The sequence below is a fragment of the Canis aureus genome, chromosome 6 (assembly GCF_053574225.1).
Source record: "Canis aureus isolate CA01 chromosome 6, VMU_Caureus_v.1.0, whole genome shotgun sequence".
Lineage (NCBI taxonomy): Eukaryota > Metazoa > Chordata > Mammalia > Carnivora > Canidae > Canis > Canis aureus.
Window position 1 is genome coordinate 51,192,564 of NC_135616.1, and position 21,418 is coordinate 51,213,981.

A 21,418-nucleotide genomic window follows, 5' to 3' on the forward strand; every position below is an offset into this window, starting at 1 on the left:
GTCTCATCGTCTTATGGATCAGATGTGGGGTGAAAGGTTGTACATACTCACATCCCAGTAAGAGCATTAGCTAAGTTCTCAAGGTGCCCTTAGCTGAGGCAATGGTAGAAGAATATACTTGTATGCATTTGACCCCCATGGAGACAATGATAGATGATGGCAGGTAGAGAATCCAATCTTTGGTAGTAATGCCAATCGTGTCAATGATAAGACTTATCTAAGCACCTTGAAGACCTAACCCTTTGAGACACAGACCAGAAGTCACTGATTCTTGAATTATACCCAGGAAAGAGAAATTACATACATACTTCAGACAGCATCTTCCTAGATATTCCAGAGAAAAAAATTAAGCAATTTTAGCCAAGTTTCTAATGCAATCTTAGAGGTGTATGACATCAAAGAACCCGGAATAGGGATACAGGTGGGTAGACTCTATAGACCTTTTCTCTGCAGAAGAAAGCACATCAAACCAGGAAACCACTGGTCAAAAATATAATTTTACCCTGACAGTATTCCATCATTTGGCATCACATAAATGTTATTAATATAAATCCCTGAGAAGCAATTAAACCAAATTAAAAAGTTAACATTAGAGTCCCTCATAATGGAAAGGTTTTGCTGAACATCTGCTGAAGGAAGTTCTTTTAGATCCACTTCTCTTTTAATTTCCTACCTATTAAGTGCATTTACAAAGAATCAGGATACTTACTGCTGGAAATGTCAGCACCACCTGCTGTACCTCAATTTTCTCAATTAAAAAATTTAGACTCCAACCCACCGTAGGAGGAACCATCTGTTTCAGTGATGTTTTTGTTGGTCTCTAGCTTATCCTATGATAAAGAGGTGGAGAATTCTTAAGTCTTTGTTTTTTTAATTAAAAATTTTTTATTTTAATTCTAGTTAGTTAATATACAGGGTTATATTGGTTTCAGTGTACAATATAGTGATTTAACAGTTCCATATACCACCCAGTGCTCATAACAACAAGTGCATTCTTTAATCTCCATAATCTATTTCACCCATTCCCCCCACCCCTCAACCTCCCCTCTGGTAAGCATCAGTTTTTTTCTCTACAAGTAAGAGTCTGTTTCTTGATCTCTCTCTCTTTTTCCTTTTGGTCATTTGTTTTGTTTTTTAAATTACACATATCAGTGAAATCTTACAGTATTTGTCTTTCTCCGACACACACACACACACACACAAATATATGTGTATTTGTTGACACTTGGGCTGTTTTCATATCTTGTTGATTGTAAATAATGGTGCTATAAGCATAGAGGGGCATGTATCCCTTTGAATTAGTGTTTTTGTATTCTTTCGGTAAATATCCAGTAGTAGGATTGCTGGAGCATAAAGTAGTTCTATTTCTAATATTTTGAAGAACATCCATACTGTTTTCCACAGTGGCTGCACAGGTTTGCATTCTCATCAACAGTGCAAGAGGGTTCCTTTTTCTCTACACCCTCACCAACACCTGTTGTTTCTTCTATAGTTGATTTTAGTCATTCTGACAGGTATGAAGTGATATCTCATCGTAGTTTTGATTTGCATTTCCCTGATGGTAAGTGATGATAAACATCTTTTCATTTGTCTGTTAGCTATCTATATGTTTTCTTTGTAAAAGTATCTATTCATATTTTCTGGCATTTTTTATTATTTGCTTTCTTGTTGTTGAGTTGTATAAGTTCTTTATATATTGTATACTAACCCTTTATCAGATATCTGTCATTTGCAAATATCTTCTCCTATTCCAAAGCGTACCTTTTAGTTTTGTTGATTGTTTTCTTCTCTGTGCAGAAACTTTTTATTTTGATAGTAGTCCCAATAGTTTATATTTGCCTTTGTTTCCTTTACCTCAGGAGACATAACTAGAAAAAAAGTTACTATGGCTCATGCAAAGAAGTTACTGCCTATGTTCTCTTCTAGGATTTTTATGGTTTCAGGTTTCACATCTAGATCTTTAATCCATTTTGAATTTGCTTTTATGTAAGGTGTAAGAAAGTGGTCCAGTTTCATTCTTTTGCATGTTGGTGTCTTCCCAACACCATGTTGGAGAGACTGTCTTTCCCATTGTATTTTCTGCTTTGTCCAGGAAAACAAATTGACCATATAGTTATGGGTTTATTTCTGGATTTTCTATTCTAGTCCATTGATCTATGTATCTATTTTTATTACAGTACCATACTTTTTTGATGACTACAGTTTTGCAATATAACTTGAAGTCCAGAATTGTGATACCTCCAGCTTTGCTTTTCTTTTTCAAGATTGCTTTGGCTATGCAAGGTCTTTTGTGGTTCCATACAGATTTTAGGATTATTTGTTCCAGCTCTGTGAAAAATGCTGTTGGTATTTGATAGGGATTGCATTAAATTTGTAGATTGCTTTGAATAGAATGGACATTTTAACAATATTTGTTCTTCCAATCCATGAGCATGGTATATCTTTCCATTTCTTTGTGACTGTGGAGGCTGAGAAAATTAAGGGCATTCCACCTTAAGTTCAGCGTTAGCACAAGTACAGCACAAGTAATAAGGGGCCTTATTCTCAGGCCCCTGTGAATAAGAGCTGAAATTTACCTTGCTTCAGTTACAGGAAAAAACAGCTTACACCTTAATGCCCTAGAAAGCCCCATAATAGAACGAGAACAAAGCTCAAGCCAGTGGCAGAAAGTCCCATATCAGAATGAGAACAGAACTTAATGCCCTTGAAAGCCCCATATCAGAATGTAAACAGAACTTGAGAAATTCCTCCACCCCTTCTGGAGGTACCCTAGACCCACCCATAAAATTAAGCTGGAAGCCACCTCAGGGTCCAAGTCTCTGCTCTGCTGTATCGGGTATACTTGGACCCAAGTTTGAGCTTGTAAATAAACCCTCATTTGTTTGCATTGGTGTCGGCTCCTTGGTGGTTTCCCGTATATATAATCTTGGGCACAACAGTGACTTCTTCAATTTCTTTCATTAGTGTTTTATAGTTTTCAGAGTAAAGTTCTCTTACCCCTTTGGTTAGGTTTACTCCTAGGTATCTTAATATTTTTGGTGTAATTATAAATGGATTGTTTTCTTAATTTCTCTTTTTGCTGCTTCATTATTGCTTCATAGATATGCAACAGATTTCTATAGGTTGATTTTGTATCCTGTGACTTTACTGAATCAGTGTATTGGTTTTGGCCGTTTTTTGGTGGAGCCTCTTTGGGTTTTCTATATATAATATTAGGTCATCTGCAAAAAGTGAAAGTTTTTCTTCTTCTTTACTGATTTGGATGTCTTTTTGTTGTTGTTGTTGTTGTTGTTGTTGTCTGATTGCTGTGACTAGGACTTCCAGTACTATGTTGAATAAAAGTGGTGAAAGCAGACATCCTTGTCTTATTCTCAGTTTCTCAGTCTTAGGAGAAAGGATCTTGGTTTTTCCCCATGAGGGATGATGTTAGCAGTGGGTTTTTCATAAATGGCCTTTATTATATTGAGATATGTTCCCTGTAAACCTACTTTGTTTTCATGAATGGATGTTGTACTTTGTGAAATGCTTTTTCTGTGTCTGTTGAAATGATCATGCGGTCCTTATCTATTCTCTTATTGATGTGATGTATCATATTGATTGATTTGCAAATATTCAACTAATAAATCCCACTGAAGTGTGGTAAATGATTTTTTAAATGTTTTGTCAGATTCAGTTTGCAAGTATTCTGTCAGGATTTTTGTGTCTATGTCCATCAGGAATATTGGCCTGTCATTCTCTTTTTTTAGTGGTGTTTTTATATGGTTTTTGGTATCAGGATAATGTTGGCCTCTTAGAATGAATTTGGAAGTTTTCCTTCCTTTTTTATTTTTTGGAATAGTTTGAGAAGAAAAGGTATTAATTCTTCTTTAGATGTTTTACAGAATTCACCTGTGAAGCCTGTGGTCCTGGGCCTTTTTTGTTGGAGGCCTCCAGGATTCTAAGTTTCCTTCTTTTTGTCCTTGTTTTCTCTCAGGTGTCTTGGGGATAATTGCTCTCTTCTACTTTGTTGGAACAAGGGAGGAACCAGGTAAGGCTTTCTACCTTTCTTGAGCTCTGATGGTTTACACTGTGTTGCAAATTCAGAGCACTCCAACTGAGTGGTGCTCCTCCAGGCCTCACTGTCTTCAATTTTGAAAAGTATTGTCTCTGCAGCATCATGTCCTCTTATTTAGCATCCTTCCTCCAAGGGCAATGTACTTTCCAGCCATCCTGAAAGTGGCCTATGGTGACAAGTTTTGTCAGTTTCTCATGCCTCCTCCTCTTGGGTGCCACTTTCTGGTTTGCCCAGCACATCGCTTTGTAAGAGAAAGCAAGCTTAGAATAGGCTGGACAGGTGCTTGGCAAGTGGGAGTCAAGGAAACAGGGCAGATTAGAGATAAACTCTGCCTCCCTGTCAGAAAGAAACATTTTTCTGGTCTCTGTTTATTTTAATGTGTGATCCATTGTGGAGGAAACTGAGGCTATTCTCAGTGATTTCCTGAGTCCTCTGTGTGCTGGGTGGGGAGTGACATGTGCCCTTGCTCTGCTCAGTGGTCTTCCTGGGAGGCTGAGCATAGGCGTTGGTGGGGCTGGTGTGTGCCATGGACCAGAACCCATCTCTTCTCACATACTGCCTGCTCTCCTCTGTGGTTTGGGTTTGACGACTCTCTTGCCCTGCACAGTTTATCAGTGCTTACACTGAGAGTCCTGGTTCATGGGAACAGTTCTGAAAGTTTCTTCATAGGGTTTTGTGCCCTATGAAGAGCAATTTGGGTAAAATGAAGACTTCGAGAATAAAAAAGAAAATGTTTTGGTGAAGATCTAAATCCTACTTTCTGGAAAGGAGGCTTGTTTGGAGGAATGCTGGTTGTAACAAGGCCTGGGTCAGCTAACCAGGTTCATTTCAGGCCAGAAAATGGTACAAAGTTGCACCCAAGGCAGCCAGGCCTGGAGTTACTACTAATTCCCCAATTCCTACCTCCAGAAGAGCTTCTGTTATTTTTTCTTTGTTTCTGTGTCCTGAAACAACACCAAAGAATCTTCTAAAAGTTGTAATCATCTAAATACTAATGCAATAATACTTAGTAGTCATTTGTTATATGACAGGAAATATATCAAATGATTTATGTAATTACCACATTGAATTTTCAAAATGTACATATAGAGTATAGGCAATTGTTATCCCCATATTACAAATTAAAAAAAAAAGAAAGAGGTCTGGAAAGGTTAAGTGACTTTCCCAAGGTCACACTCTTAGTGGTAGAGCAGAATTAGTCATTTTAATCTTCTAAATTTTAGACCAAAGCTCCTTCCATTACATTTTGGCTGTTCTCAATCTTTTTAGGTACAGAGGGAATAGTGATAGTCTTGAAAACTCCTCTCATTCAAGGAGACACCATGGAAGGAGGATCAGCCCCCAAGTCCTTCAATGGCAAGGGACATATTCATAAACAATATGGTTTGTCATGAGAAAAATAAGTCCTTAGACTAATGAGTTCATTTATTCAGCAAGTACTTACTGCAAACCTATTCTGTATAAGGTCTCATTTAAGGAGCTGGAGATACAGTGGAGAAAAAAGAAAATGATACATATTTTCCTCCTCTCATAAAGCTTATATTCTAGTGGGAAGAGATAGATGATAAACAAAAAAGTTAAGTGTTATACAGATAATTAAAATCAGTCAATGAGATAGAAAGTGACTTAGGTGACAGATTTTTTTTGGTAGAAATTGACAAGTTGATTTAAATGGAAATACAAAGGACCTATAAAAGCCAAAACCATTTTTGAAAAAGAATAATGTTTAAAGACTTAACATTACCAGATTTCAAGATTTACTTATAAAGGTGCAATAATCAAGACAGTTGGTGTCAGTATATATATTTAAAAAAAAAAAAAAGCACAATGAGAACACAACAGAGTTCAGGAACAGACCCACATATGTATGGTCAATTTATTTTTTGATAAAGGTGGCAAAGGAATTCAATGGGAACAGGATACTCTTATAATAAGTGGTATGAAAACAGTATCCATATGCAAAAAAAGATTGAAATCTTACCTCATACTAAATATAAAAATATACTTGATATGGATCATCATAGGCTAAATGTAAGAGCTAAAACTGTAAAACTGTTAGAAGAAAAAAAAGAAGAAAATCTTAGTGCCCTTAGATCTGGCTGAGGAGGCTGGAACTGAGTAGGGGAGGGTGGTGAGGAAATGGATACTATTGAAGTGGGCAGGGGTGTTGAAGTCTAACTTACTTGTCAGGAATATTTTATAAAGTTGTTGACTATTTCCAGAAGAAGGCATGAAACATTTGGTTGTCCCTGGATTTACATTTTAAAAAGGTCATTCTGAATGCTTTTGGAGAGTACTTTTCAGTGAGGTCAAAGTGCAAAGGGACAGTTCAGTTAGGAGGTTGTGGTGGTAGTTGGGATGAGACATATTGGTGCCTTCCTGGGGGGTGATACCAGTAGAGATGGAAAGGAGTGGACAGATGCAGATTATATTTAGGGAGTAGAGGTGAATGAACCTTGTGAGTGAGTTGGAGGTAGTGGGTGATAGGAAAGAAAGACGAGTCAGAGAAGTTGCTGGATTCTGGCTACAGCCATGCTATGCGGGGTGGCTTGATCACTGAGATGGAAAACAAGATCGGCAAAAGACTTTTAGATATGTTATTTCTTTCCTTTTTATAACAATCCTTGTGAGATAGTAAAATATAATTCCTATTTTACAAATAAGGTAGTTAAGCTTCTGAGAGAATAGATTTGTCTCTATCCACACAGTTGATAAATGGAAAGGCTGTGTGGCAAGCTTGGGTATCTTGGGGCAGGAGATCTGTGGCCTGTTTCCCTACGGAATTGACTCCCTTGGAGCCAGAAGGAATCTTGCTCCTCGGCACCATCACTTGACTCTTTTCTGCGACAACTCTATTTCAGGTTAATTTACCTTGTACTTACAACTCTGACACTCAGACAGTTGAACAGCTATTTCAGGCATCCATTTCTGCTAAAAGATGCACTGTCTCTATTTTTGGAAGTCAGATGACGCACAAGAAAGGTAATGTGATAGGGAACGTTTTGCCCCTTATAAGTCACTGACTCAAATCATAACCAGATTATGAGGGATACAAATATCCTAATGACTGTTTGATGACAGCCATAGACATGCCAGTACATAGTTGTGTTCCCTTTGATGTTTTAATAGTATTTACATAGAATAATAAAGACTATCTGAAACACAGTTTTAGATATTTTACAGACATTATCTCCACTACCTTTTACAATAACCCTGGAAGGCTCAGGGAGTTTAATCTCAAACATCTAGAAAGTGCCTTTTTGAATATTTGATTCCAAGTCTGTAAAGCCAAGTAAAGGTCATATTCCTTTCACCATGATACTACATATTAGAGGGAAGAAATCCAATGCTGCTTGGTCTTGCCCCCTTTAGTGTCACCTTCCTGCTTCCCCCCTTCCAACTAGTCAGTACTGGTGATGGGAAGCAGGCACAATTCCCCACAATTGGTTACTTTAGTAAAGAATTTATTTTCCATGGGTGCTGGGTGGCTTAATTGGTTAAGTGTCTGACTCTTGGTTTTAGCTCAGATCATGGTATCAGGGTCCTGGGATTGAGCCCCACATCAGGCTGAGCTCAGCAGGGAGTCTGCTTCTCTTCTCTCTCCCTCTGTGCACTCCACCCTCAATGCTTGAGCTCTGTCACTCTAAAATAAATAAATATATATATTTTTAATTTTAAAGTTGTCTTTTTTTTTTAAAGATTTTATTTATTCATGAGACACACACACACACACACACACACAGAGAGAGAGAGAGAGAGAGAGAGAGGTAGAGACACAGGCAGAGGGAGAAGCAGGCTCCATGCAGGGAGCCCGACGTGGGACTTGATCCCGGGACTCCAGAATCACACCCTGGGCCGAAGGCAGGCACTCAACTGCTGAGCCACCCAGGGATCCCCTAAATAAATATTTTTTTAAAAAGCATTATCTGGAAGCATCATAAAACTTGGTTCTTAGGCATTTTCTAGATGATACCTATAGCAAGGATTTTTGATCTCAAGAATGACACTCATTTATTATTTTGCTATTATATGTGATGCCCCCATATTTCTTTCTCACAAATACTGTGTGGAAAAACTCTATTATTTAATGTGGGTGAATTAAAATGAAACTTACCATTGTCCTTTAGGGATTTTCATAAATGCACTGAGAATTTGCAAAACCAGTGATCTGTTGATTTTAGATCTATAATCTGTAACACCGTTTGCTGACAGCTTTCCAAGGTAGATAGGTGATCAATATAAAGTTGGTGGAAGTTTGGTTAATAAAACTGAGAGCAACATTTAACTTATGTTCAATAAGGATCTGTCTTGATATCTTTAGTGCAAACTTGATATGAAATGCAGACAAATAATTTAGATATGTTATTATTAAACATAAATCTCTTTGGGGGTTTTGCTTGCTTTCATCATCATGTAAGGGCAATCAGCTGAGTTTCATGGGCTGTAACAAATTCTAAACTTCTCAGCATGCTGGGAATAGGATGCCAGGCTGTGGTAGTGAGAGCTAGATGGCACTAGTGTAACTCTGCCAGCTACCCAATTATTAACAGTCATCTGACTGTGAGGAAAGAGGTTTCTAGAATAAGAAAGTCAGTGCTGGCTGCTTGTATTTTCTCTAAGTGCAACATAATGCGAGACAAAACAGAGAACATTCTCTTCTCTCTTCCTCTCTAATGTTTGTCCTTGCTTTCTTTCTTATACACCCATACGTAGGAGGCTGTGCACACATGTACACAACCTTGTTGAAATTTTCCTTAGGATAAACATTTGGGAATCACTAGTCTTGGGCTTTCCTATGTTCTAGATTCCGCAGTTGCTTTTCTGTGGACAGAGGTGCTAAAGTTTTTACAGGTCATACGTGAGCTAAGGTCAGAGTCTGCTGCATGAACAGCTTGTAATCTGGCAGGAAGGACAATGGTATCCTAGAGTTGAAGGAGACACTGGATGTTTTTCAGTTCAACTTCTCATTTGGGAATGTTTTGAATTCATTTTTTATTTTTGAAAGCTATTTTACTGACAGAGACTATTAGCAAAGGCTAAGGAGCACCAGGAGAAAGTTTCTGGTGTAGGGAGGCTGGAGATGGTGTCCGTGACTGGGTGCTCTTACATGATATTGCAGGAGGGACAGATGAACAAAATGGTACTCCCCAAGTGTGTGCTGACATGCCACATGGCATCCTGTAGGGGTAGCTTAGTCTTTCAACAGCTTCAGCAGCTACATTTAAGGTCCTTAGACTTTGTTTCCCATAAATCATTTTTCTTTACCCCTCTCCCTACAGCTTTCCAATTGTCATAAATGTCATACATCTGATATGATATATCACCCTCTCTTGATACAAGAAGAACACACTACACAGAGCACGAGAAGGAGAAAGACAGTGATGGAGAACATGATGTGTACATGCTTGCTGGCCTCTGGATGATACCTAGGAAGGAAATCTTTTCCTTCCCTGATTTTTCCTTTCAGCCTGCCTCAGAGTCACACACTCATCTCAGAGATGAGATTTATTTCTGAATTGAGGCCACTTTTACTCCACAGGAACTTGCAAAACTGTACTTCTTTGGGGAGGTAGTGTGTCCTGGATTCCTGAAAATAGCTTAAAAGGAGGTGGGAATAACAAAACAAAACAAAACAAAACAAAACAAGTGATAAGATTGCTTAGAATAAACCCCTAAAAAATAGGTGGGTGTCTAGGTTACTTTTGATAGAAGGAGAAATAGTGGCTTTAAGATGTAGATGAGGCCTGGCTCTAGGCATAGAAGTCTGAAGGAGGTATCTTGGGGGATCCCCGCAACTGGCAATTAGCTCAGGGCAGAACATCTGGAGCTGGAATGAGGGTCATCTGCTACAGCAGTGAAGGGGGAGCAAATAAAAAACTCAATTTACTTGGATTCACATTCTCCTGAGATTTTGTCTTGATACCTGAGATTCTCTAAATGGAAATTTAACTTTTCAGTACTTAGGAAGCATTCCATGTACCACACTACTGGATTTAGCATCCTTTTTTTCTTCCCACCCTTACTTCCCAGCAGACTTGATTTTGTTATATGCAAGCTTCTTGGGAGAGTCATGTGTCTAGGGAAGTCTGGTCCCAGGGCTTTTCCAGGGTGAAGGATGAGGGGGTTCATAAAAAAAAAGCCAATCAAAGCAGTTCCCTCCTCTAGGAGTCTTTGGTTTGGACACAGACAAAAGACAAACCTGGCCACTGAAACATGAGGAAACATCTGTGGGGGGCCACTAAGAGGAGTTAACTTATTTTTTAAAAGTTACACAGGAGACGGTTTTCTCTTCCTCTGAATGTTTTAATGTTTGGATGATGTCACATGAGCAACTACTGTAGAATTTTCTAACCACGAGAGGAATCACTTTGAGGACAAAATGCAAAACTCAAAATGGCAGAACAGAGAGAGAAAGAACTTGGATCCTTAATGCTGAGTAATTAAATCAATTGAACTTGCAATCTCTCACCTCTAGAGCTCTTGCTTTGTGGCATAACAAACTATCTTATTTTTTAAACCTCTTCAAGATTTTGTTCTTAATGTTTATTGAAGTAAATTTACATACATTAAAAAATATCCTTTTTTGCATAGAATTCTGAGTTTTTTTATAATAAATTTATTTTTTATAGGTGTTCAATTCGCCAACATACAGAACAACACCCAGTGCTCATCCCGTCAAGTGCCCCTCTCAGTGCCCGTCACCCATTCACCCCCACCCCACACCCTCCTCCCCTTCCACCACCCCCAGTTCATTTCCCGGAGTTAGGAGTCTTTATGTTCTGTCTCCCTTTCTGACACCCCACACACACTTCCTCTCCCTTCACCTATATTCCCCCCCACCGAAGGCAAAAGAAACAATAGCAAAAATGAACTATTGGGACTTCATCAAGATAAGAAGCTTCTGCACAGCCAAAAAAATAGTCAACAAAACTCAAAGACAACCTACAGAATGGGAGAAGATATTTGCAAATGACATATCAGATAAAGGGCTAGTTTCCAAGATCTATAAAGAACTTATTAAACTCAACACCAAAGAAACAAACAATCCAATCATGAAATGGGCAAAAGACATGAACAGAAATTTCACCAAAGAAGACACAGACATGGCCAACAAGCACATGAGAAAATGCTCCGCATCACTTGCCATCAGGGAAATACAAATCAAAACCACAATGAGATACCACCTCACACCAGTGAGAATGGGGAAAATTAACAAGGCAGGAAACAACAAATGTTGGAGAGGATGCAGAGAAAAGGGAACCCTCTTACACTGTTGGTGGGAATGTGAACTGGTGCAGCCACTCTGGAAAACTGTGTGGAGGTTCCTCAAAGAGTTAAAAATAGACCTGCCCTATGACCCAGCAATTGCACTGTTGGGGATTTACCCCAAAGATACAGATGCAGTGAAACGCTGGGACACCTGCACTCCGATGTTTCTAGCAGCAATGTCCACAATAGCCAAACTGTGGAAGGAGCCTCAGTGTCCATTGAAAGATGAATGGATAAAGAAGATGTGGCTTATGTATACAATGGAATATGGATAATGGTGGGGGAGAATTCTATGAGTTTTGATAAATGTATTAGAGTTATTTATCTACTGTGCATTGTTAAAGTATGCTTTCTGATTAACTCATTTTATTCAGAAAATTCTATTATGCATTAACTGTACCACCCAGATTCTGTGAAGAGTATAAAATGAACCATGGTATGTATGGCCTTTTGCCTCAAGGAAGTATTCATTTATTTCATATGAAATATACAAATAAAGGATGATTCTAGAATAGCATTACTTGAAGAGGAAACGTGCCAGAATCCTTGGTTTCGCTCATTCCTTCATTTCATCCCTTCAGTAAATATTTGTTGAACACTTATTACATGCCTGATCTTGTAGATCTGTAAATGGATAAAACCCACCATTCCCTCAAGGGAAATCCAAAATATAAATGAGAACCTAAAATACAATGAAATGTTTCCTACTCAGAGTTCTAATAACTTTTTATTGGCACATTAGTTATGACATATATAAATTTCTACTTTGAAATAGTCTACTTGCACAGACTTTTTCTGTTCTTCTAGTTTATGAGACTCTGAAGGAGTTAATAATCCCATATCAGACCCATCCTCAGAATAACTAACACATTGTCTAATCTATCGTAAGGGCTCAAAATAAGTATTTGCTTAATGAATTAAATGTTTTTGGGTAAATGAGCCAAATAACCTTTGAAAACCATACCACATTTGCTTCAAATGCCTAGATCCAGGATCCCTGGGTGGTCCAGCGGTTTAGCACCTGCCTTCAGCCCAGGGCGTGATCTTGGAGTCCCGGGATCGAGTCTCGCATAGAGCTCCCTGCATGGAGCCTGCTTCTCCCTCTGCCTGTGTCTCTGCCTTTCTCTCTCTCTCTGTGTCTCTCATGAATAAATAAATAAAATCTTAAAAAAAAAAGCCTAGATCTTCTGACTAAAGTAATGTAACTGAGAAAAGAATCAAAGGCAAAAATATTTATGATAAAAAGCCTTTTAAAATAAAAGTTATAATTAATAACTATCTTTATATTGACCTTTCTAACCAACACTTTAAATAAATTAAGTGTTCCATCTCTAACTTTTGATAAAGACAAATTAAGTGTTCTATCACATTGACAGTTGGCTAAATAATAGTTTAGTGAAATTCCTTTGACTTCCATCAAAGCATGATTTCTCATATCAATGGAATTGAGTCTTGACAAAGAGTGATATATAATTTTTCTTAATTCACCATATTTTTAGAACTCCTTTCTTTTACATTCTTTATGATCTCCAAATATGCCCTTTGGATCTATCTGGTTTTTTTTTTTAAGTTTTTATTTTAATTCCAGTTAGGTAACATACAGTATTATATTAGTTTCAGGTGTAGGATATAGTGATTCAGCACTTCCATACATCACCCAGTGCTCATCACAAGTGCCCTCCCGAATCCCCATCATCTATTTCACCCATCACCCTATCACCTCCCCTCTCAGATCTCTTTCATATTATCTCCATCTCTCTCTGTTTATTGGTCTGCTCAAATCTTCTATTTATTCCTCTTTCATTTTTGGTAGTGTATATAAATATATATGTTTCTGGAATTTATTTCTTCTAGATTGTCTAATTTGTTGGCATATAGGTTTCACAGTATTTTCTTATAATTTCTTTTTGTATTTTTGTGGTGTTGGTTGTTATTTCTCTTTCATTAGTGATTTTATTTGTGTCCCTTCTCCTTTTTTCTTGGTAAGTCTGGCTAGAGGTTTATCAATTTTATTGATTTTTTTTTTTTCAAAGAACTAGCTCCTGGTTTCATCTCTTTTATTGGGTTTCGGTGTTTTTTGTTTTGCTGTTGTTTCTTTGTTTTAGTTTCTGTATCATTTATTTTTGCTCTAATCTTTATTATTTCCTTTCTTCTGCTGGTTTTAGGTTTTGTTATTTGTTCTTTTTCTAGCTCCTTAAGGTATAAAGTTAAGTTATTTCTTTGAGATTTTTCTTGCATCCTGAGGTAGGCCTGTATTGTTATAGATTTCCCTCTTAGAATTGCTTTTGTTGCAACCCAAAAGCTTTGGACCATAGTGTTTTCATTTTCATTTGTTTCCATGTACTTTTTATTTCTTCTTTTATTTCCTGGTCGACCTATTCATTATTTAGTAGCATGTTATTTAACCTTCATGTATTTATTGTCTGTCCATATTTTTTTTTCTTTTGGTTGACTTCTAATTTCATAGTTTTGTGGTGAGAGAAGATGCACAGTGTGATTTCAATCTTCTTGAATCTCTTGAGGCTTGTTTTGTGAGGTAATATGTGATCTTTTCTGGAGAATGTTTCATGTGCACTTAAAAAGAATGTGTGTTCTGCTGTTTTAGGAAGGCATGTTCTTTTTTTTTTTTTTATTTGGAAGGCATGTTCTGATTATATATGTTAAGTCCATCTGGTCCAGCATGTCACCCAAAGCCATTGTTTACTTATTGATTTTCTATTAGATGATCTGTCCTTTCATGTACGTGGGGTGTTAAAGTCTCCTACTGTTATTTTGTTATTATCAATTACTTCCTTTATATTTGTCATTAATGGTTTTATGTATTTAGGCACTCCCATATTGAGTACATACATATTTACAATTGTTATATCTTCTTGTTGGATTGTCCCTTTTATTATTATAACTATATAATAATGTTATGTGTTACAGTCTTTGTTTTAAAGTCTAGCTTGTCTGACATAAGTATTACTAGTCCAGCTTTATTTTGACGTCCATTTGCATGACAGATGTTTCTCTATCTCCTCACTTTTAATCTGCAGGTGGCTTCAGGTTTAAATGATCTCTTGTAGGCAGTTGGGTCTTGCTTTTTAATCCATTATTTCACCATATGTTTTTTGATTGGAACATTTAGCCCATTATTTTAAAGTAATTATTGATAGATATATATTTATTACCATTTTATTACCTGTTTTGTGGTTGTTTCTGAAAATTTTTCTGATCCTTTTTTGTCTTTCTCTTTTTCATGGTTTGCTGGTTTCCTTTACTTGGGTTTATTTCACTCTTGTCTTTACATATTAGTGGTTTTTGATTTGTGGTTACCATTAGGTTTCATATAACCTCTTCTGCATATAGTAGTCTATATTAAGTTGATGATCATTTATGTTTGAACCCATTCTTTACTCCTTTCCCTGCTCCTCCCAACATTTTGGCATATAGTGTCATATTTTGCATCCTTTTATGTTGTGAGTTCCTTTCTTTCCACCTCCATATTTCATGCAGGGCTGGTTTAGTGTTCATGAACTCCTTTAGTTTTTGTTTGTCTGGGAAACTATCTCTCCTTATATTCTGAATGATAGTCTTGCTGGATAGAATATTCTTGACTGCAGATTTTTCTCCTTCAGCATTTTGAATATATCATGCCACATTCTTCTGGTTTAAAAGTTTCTGCTGAGAAATCCCCTGTTGTCCTTATGGGTTTCCTCTTGTATGTAACTGTCTTCTTTTATATTGCTGCTTTTAAAATTTTTTCTCTATCACCCTTTCTGCCATTTTACTTACAAATTGTCTTGGTGTGGATCTGCTTTTGTTGATTTTGTTGATGGTTCTCTTTGTCTCCTGGATCTGGATATCTGTTTCCTTCCCCAGATTAGGGAAGTTTTCAGTTATTATCTCTTCAAATAAATTTTATGTCCCCTTTACCCTCTCTTCTTCTTCTGGATTCCTATAATGCAAATGTTATTACATTTGATAGAGTCACTGAGTTCCTTTTTTTTTTTTATGTGGCCTCTTTTTTTACCTTTAGTTGTGAAGTTTGTTCTGCCAATCTTCAGCCTAATCTCTGGGGTATATAGGATGATTTGATAGTTTTCATGGGAGGTGGTGAGCCTATGGTCCTCCAACTCTACCACCATCTTCCCTTCTTTAGATCTACCTGGTTTTAACATCTGGTTTTTGAGGACTAGTACATGCTAGAACATATATAATCTAATTTAGTTCTCACAACAACCTTGTGAAATGTTTAATATCTCCAAAACACTGACTTTAAATGCTAATAATGTAAGTACTTCTTTCTAAATGGTAGGTGTACTCTTGTCCAAGGCTGCATTTTTACATAGACATTTGGAGTGAAACAAGGGGATCTGGTTCATTCAATTTGGGTGTTAATTTAAATCCTCTTGTTCTTATAGTGCTTAATCATCTGTTTGAATTCATCTGCTTTAGCTTTTGTATAGTTATGTTTCATGTACTTCTGAAGAATGGGGCATCTCCAGAGGCTGGAAGACCTCTTATATACACTTACAAAGGGAGAAGAGGAGGTGAAGTGAAATTGAAAGGGTATTGGCCCTGGCGCTGTGCTACCAGCAATATCTAGGGGATGATTTCTCAAAGTGTATACATTAGGAAGCTTTGTGGATAGAAATAGTCTTATGTTTGAAAACATTTGGGAGGTGTCTTTTATTGTATCATAATTATATAAGTAAAGGCTCTAAGCTGTCCTGCAACAAAAATTTTATTTAATCAATTTTTTTTCAAACTTTTTACCAAAAAATACTGGTAGGTATATGTGTGTGCATGTAACATTCATTCTTTTATTTATGTGACAGTTTTGATTGAGTACTTGAGCCAGGCATTGTTCTAGGCACTGGGCATTACAGCAGTCCTTATGAAATTGCTAAATATGGGTATTTCATGGAACATTTCGGGAAACACTGGCTAAAGAGTTCTAGTGTCTACTTTTCTTAAGGAGGGAAAATTCACAGATAAATAGTTCTTAGATTTGTAAGTATGCAGAATGATGACTAGTCACAAGAGTAATGGGATCCCATCATGTTTTGACTTCTAGAATATTCTCCAGAAATAGAGGAGTTATGAGAACCATAGAATTTGAGGGCTTGGAAGGATGCTTTTCTTCTCATTCTGCAATCCAATCTGACCCACCTGCACACTCATATTTGTTGGCCTAAGTATGGGTCTGTCACCAGCTGGTCATGCAGCCACCTCCCTAGACCTGTCCTTGTTTCTTCCTGACCTGCTTTTGTTATAATTCTCATTTCCACTTAGCTAGGAGTTTTTTAAAAAATATCCTAAACTTCAGCCTCATCCTTGACCCATTTAGCCTTTATATTTATATCCATTTTTCTCGCTTTTTTTCTACAGACTGAAGGGGGAAAAAAGGAATTTCATAGTTAGGTCACTGGACCTTCAAGGTGGGTTTTTGAATAGTAGCAGAATCTGAAGTGAAACTGAAAAGGATTGAGTGTTGAGTGGAATCAGAAAAGAAGGAAGTTAGTGATAAATGTGAGAATTTGGGGGTGAAATGAAGAGAGATATAGGAAGGTCACTAATTACTTTAGCAGGAAGATTTTCATGAAAGTTTACTGATGTAGGGAATATATAGGTGTAGCTGTAGGATGAAGTCAAGGATCCTGAGAAAAGAGATTTATTTTCTAACTGAAGGAGGAGTCAGATTGGCAAGAGAGATTAGCCATGGAAAGAGGAAATCTATCTTTAGCTTAAGTGGGAATGCAGAAAGGATGGACATAGGGACACAGAAACATGAAAATGGACAAATGCACTGACTACCTGATTCACTCAAGTCCACATGCTTTATATGTGAGCAGACACTGAGTGAGCTTTTCTGTAGTGTGAATTGGTACTAAAGCCCAAAAGTGAAGAAAAAGATTCTAAGTGCCCGATACTCTAAATTTAAGGATCTCTCAGATCATTTTCTAGGGACCAGTTCAGATCCCAGCTCTCCTACCAAACTCTTTTCCCTCCTTTGCCAGTATAATAGGGTCAGAGAAAGTGAAGAAGAGTCGCCTTAGGGTGCACAATTCATGGAGAGAGACTTTGCCCTTCCCACCCATGGGAGGTGCATCCCCCCCGAAGTGAAGGTAAATGAAGACTATACAAGAATTGTAAAGATTGGTAGTTTCTGCAATGAAAGGAAGTTATTGATATTTCATTCTTCAGCTGGTTTCTGCATATCCAGCTGACTCTTAACATGCCCTGTAGCACCTGAATAGCAAAGACAGAATTGCAAAAGAAATGGTATGTGGGATGGTTTTCCCAAGGAGCCAACATGCTCCCTTCAAGTGCCCAGTTTCCAGAAAATATGGAGACACATCCTGTACATGCCCTCAAGCCCTAGAATTGACTCTGACAGAAAGATTATATTGGGGTATCTAAACCTGCCAATAGGTTTTAGGTGCTAGAGTTAGGCAAAGGAGTACATACATTAGTGGGCAGTGGTATAAAGCTGGGGATCGAACTGATAAAGAAGCCAGGTTTAGTAGGGGATCACTACTGCATGTAGAAGGTCTATACAGGAGCAAGCCTTGCCAGTGGGGCCCACTGTAGCTCTCACAAACCGTAATGTGTCCTGTCCATAACGAGCTAGAGCAACTAACCCATGAGTGGGGAGCAGCTTCAACTTCTTAAGGCAGTGTTTGGTGAAACAAAGACAGTTCTAGAAAGCACTGAAGTTTATGGGAGGAGGAGATGAGTTTTTAATTTGACATAAAAGATTCATAAATAAAATGACTTAAACCTTAAATGCTAAACTGAAGCTGTCCTAATAATCACAGAATTCAAGAAGTTAGGGGATTAAGCCATGATGCTGTCCAGGGATCCACTATTCAATCAGATAGGAAGACTTAATAGAAGTTTCAGGTTTGTATTCCCAATGGATTGATACTCTGCAAACAATCAGTTACAAATTAACCAAACTTGGGCTTTTTTTTTAATAAATTAATTTTCTATTGGTGTTCAATTTACCAACATACAGAATAACACCCAGTGCTCATCCCATCAAGTGTCCCCCTCAGTGCCTGTCACCCATTCACCCCCACCCCCCGCCCTCCTCCCCTTCCACCACCCCTAGTTCGTTTCCCAGAGCTAGGAGTCTTTATGTTCTGTCTCCCTTTGTGATATTTCCCACACATTTCTTCTCCCTTCCTTTATATTCCCTTTCACTATTATTTATATTCCCCAAATGAATGAGAACATACACTGTTTGTCCTTCTCCGATTGACTTACTTCACTCAGCATAATACCCTCCAGTTCCATCCACATTGAAGCAAATAGTGGGTATTTGTCATTTCTAATGGCTGAGTAATATTCCATTGTATACATAAACCACATCTTCTTTATCCATTCATCTTTCGATGGACACCGAGGCTCCTTCCACAGTTTGGCTATTGTGGCCATTGCTGCTATAAACATCGGGCAGGTGTCCCGGCGTTTCATTGCATCTGTATCTTTGGGGTAAATCCCCAACAGTGCAATTGCTGGGTCATAGGGCAGGTCTATTTTTAACTCTTTGAGGAACCTCCACACAGTTTTCCAGAGTGGCTGCACCAGTTCACATTCCCACCAACAGTGTGAGAGGGTTCCCTTTTCTCCGCATCCTCTCCAACATTTGTGGTTTCCTGCCTTGTTAATTTTCCCCATTCTCACTGGGGTGAGGTGGTATCTCATTGTGGTTTTGATTTGTATTTCCCTGATGGCAAGTGATGCAGAGCATTTTCTCATGTGCATGTTGGCCATGTCTATGTCTTCCTCTGTGAGATTTCTGTTCATGTCTTTTGCCCATTTCATGATTGGATTGTTTGTTTCTTTGGTGTTGAGTTTAATAAGTTCTTTATAGATCTTGGATACTAGCCCTTTATCTGATAGGTCATTTGCAAATATCTTCTCCCATTCTGTAGGTAGTCTTTTAGTTTTGTTGACTGTATCCTTTGCTGTGCAAAACTTTATGGTCAACTAATATTCGATAAAGGAGGAAAGACTATCCATTGGAAGAAAGACTGTCTCTTCAATAAATGGTGCTGGGAAAATTGGACATCCACATGCAGAAGAATGAAACTAGACCACTCTCTTTCACAATACACAAAGATAAACTCAAAATGGATGAAAGATCTAAATGTGAGACAAGATTCCATCAAAATCCTAGAGAAGAACACAGGCAACACCCTTTTTGAACTTGGCCACGGTAACTTCTTGCAAGATACATCCACGAAGGCAAAAGAAACAAAAGCAAAAAAAAAAAAAAATGAACTATTGGGATTTCATCAAGACAAACTTGGGCTTAAAGCTCATACACTGTAACCTGAGCTCCTTGAGAACAGGGCCATGTTTATATTAACACTTTCTCTATAATCCCTTACAGGACTTAGATTGCTATTGAATACCTAATCAGTGCTAAACACCTATTGATGCATGAATTAATTGTTCAAATCATTTTCTTCCTAGAGGTTTGCAGAATAAGTTTTACCTCTGCTGGCTTATAGAAGTGGAACAGTGGAGAGCTTGATCCCCATTAACTGAGTGGATACCACAAGGGACACCATGGGAATGTGTCACCATGGGAATGAAAGTTTGACCAGGTTCAAGGCCAACCCTTACTCTTTGTCCTCAGACTCTCAGACAGACCTCCATTTGTCCCTGACCTACAGAGTTCTGTCCATTTCCTATGACCAATTAAAACCTCTTTCTTTGGAAAATAAACTCTCATTTGGCAATCTGGTTTCATTCATTTATTCAACAAATATTTTTGAACTTCTCCTATCATCAAGCACTGTGCTAAGGGCAAAACCCTACTGCTTTCATGGTCTGGTAAAGGGAGGACACTGAATTAATGACAGGATCTCATATAGGTGCATAAACACAAGGAGGGTCATGTGCTATGGAAGAAAGGAATCTGATACCATGAGAGTGAAGATCAGAAAAGCACTCCACACATGGGCTCCAGAAAGTCTGGGGCTGAGAGCTGATGGATGAATGGGAGAGAACTGGTAAGGGGATGGGAACTTGAATGAGATTTGGGGACAGTTGTGTTCCTAAGGTGTGTTCAACCATCCTGTGGTAGGAGCGGCATCTTTGGGGAAGTTTATAAGGCAGTTTAGGTATAAATTAGAATGAACTCTTTCCTGATTTGACTATAATGGGAAAAATGCCTGTTCTTTTATCCCTCCTCTCCATTTCCTCAAATACAAACCAGGAAATATTTTTTACTCACCTGATTTTGAAAACCTCTCACAGGTACCCCATGACATAGTTAAAGGGCCTGAACAAAGTCAGGGAATCCACACCAATTCAGTTGGCCAGAAGAGGAGGGGAAGAAGGGACCAGAAGAATGGAGGGGAAATATCTTCCAGGCCAGATTGTGCCTGTTAATGGACTAAACAGTCATCTGATTCCAACATTCATTGCCACTGTCTTCACTAGGAATTTGAGGGAAGTGTCCCAAAACACATTCTTCCAGAAACCAAAGTTAAGATGTCTTTTTGATCCTAGTTCCTTAGAGGTACTGATTACTAAGAAGCTCAGGAGTATGATGTAGGGAGAGCAAACAGAGGATCTGGTTCCTGAGTTTTTAAAAAAATTTTTATTTAAATTCAATTAATTAACATATAATGTATTACCGGTTTCAGAGGTAGAGGTCAGTGATTCATCAGTTTTATATAACACCCAATGCTCATTACATTACATGCATTCCTTAATGTCCATCACCCAGTTACCCCATTGCCCTACCCCCTTCTCCTCCAGTGACCCTCAGTTTGTTCCCTATGATTAAGAGTCTCTAATGGTTTGTCTCCCTCTCTGATTTCATCTTGTTTTATTTTTTCCTCTCTTTCCCTATAATCCTCTGTTTTGTTTCTAAAATTCCACATATGAGTGAGATCATATGATAATTCTTTCTCTGATTGACTTATTTCACTTAGCATAATATCCTCTAGTTCCATCCATGTCGTTGCAAATGGTAAGATTCCATTTTTTTGATGGCTGAGTAGTATTCCATTGTATATATATATACCATATATTTATCCATTCATGTGTCGATGGATATTTGGGCTGTTTTCATAGTTTGGCTAT

The 21,418-nt window shown here is 37.9% G+C and overlaps 1 long non-coding RNA gene across 1 annotated transcript in view; it reads left to right on the forward strand.

The window, feature by feature from the left end:
• LOC144315198 (uncharacterized) overlaps nt 1-20,049 on the forward strand; it is a 60,423-nt gene extending 40,374 nt beyond the window's left edge. Inside the window, exons 2-3 of the long non-coding RNA XR_013380959.1 lie at nt 3,974-4,027; nt 19,796-20,049. This is a non-coding gene — a long non-coding RNA (uncharacterized LOC144315198). The remainder of the gene's footprint in view (nt 1-3,973; nt 4,028-19,795) is intronic.
• The last annotated feature ends 1,369 nt before the right edge of the window (nt 20,050-21,418 follow it).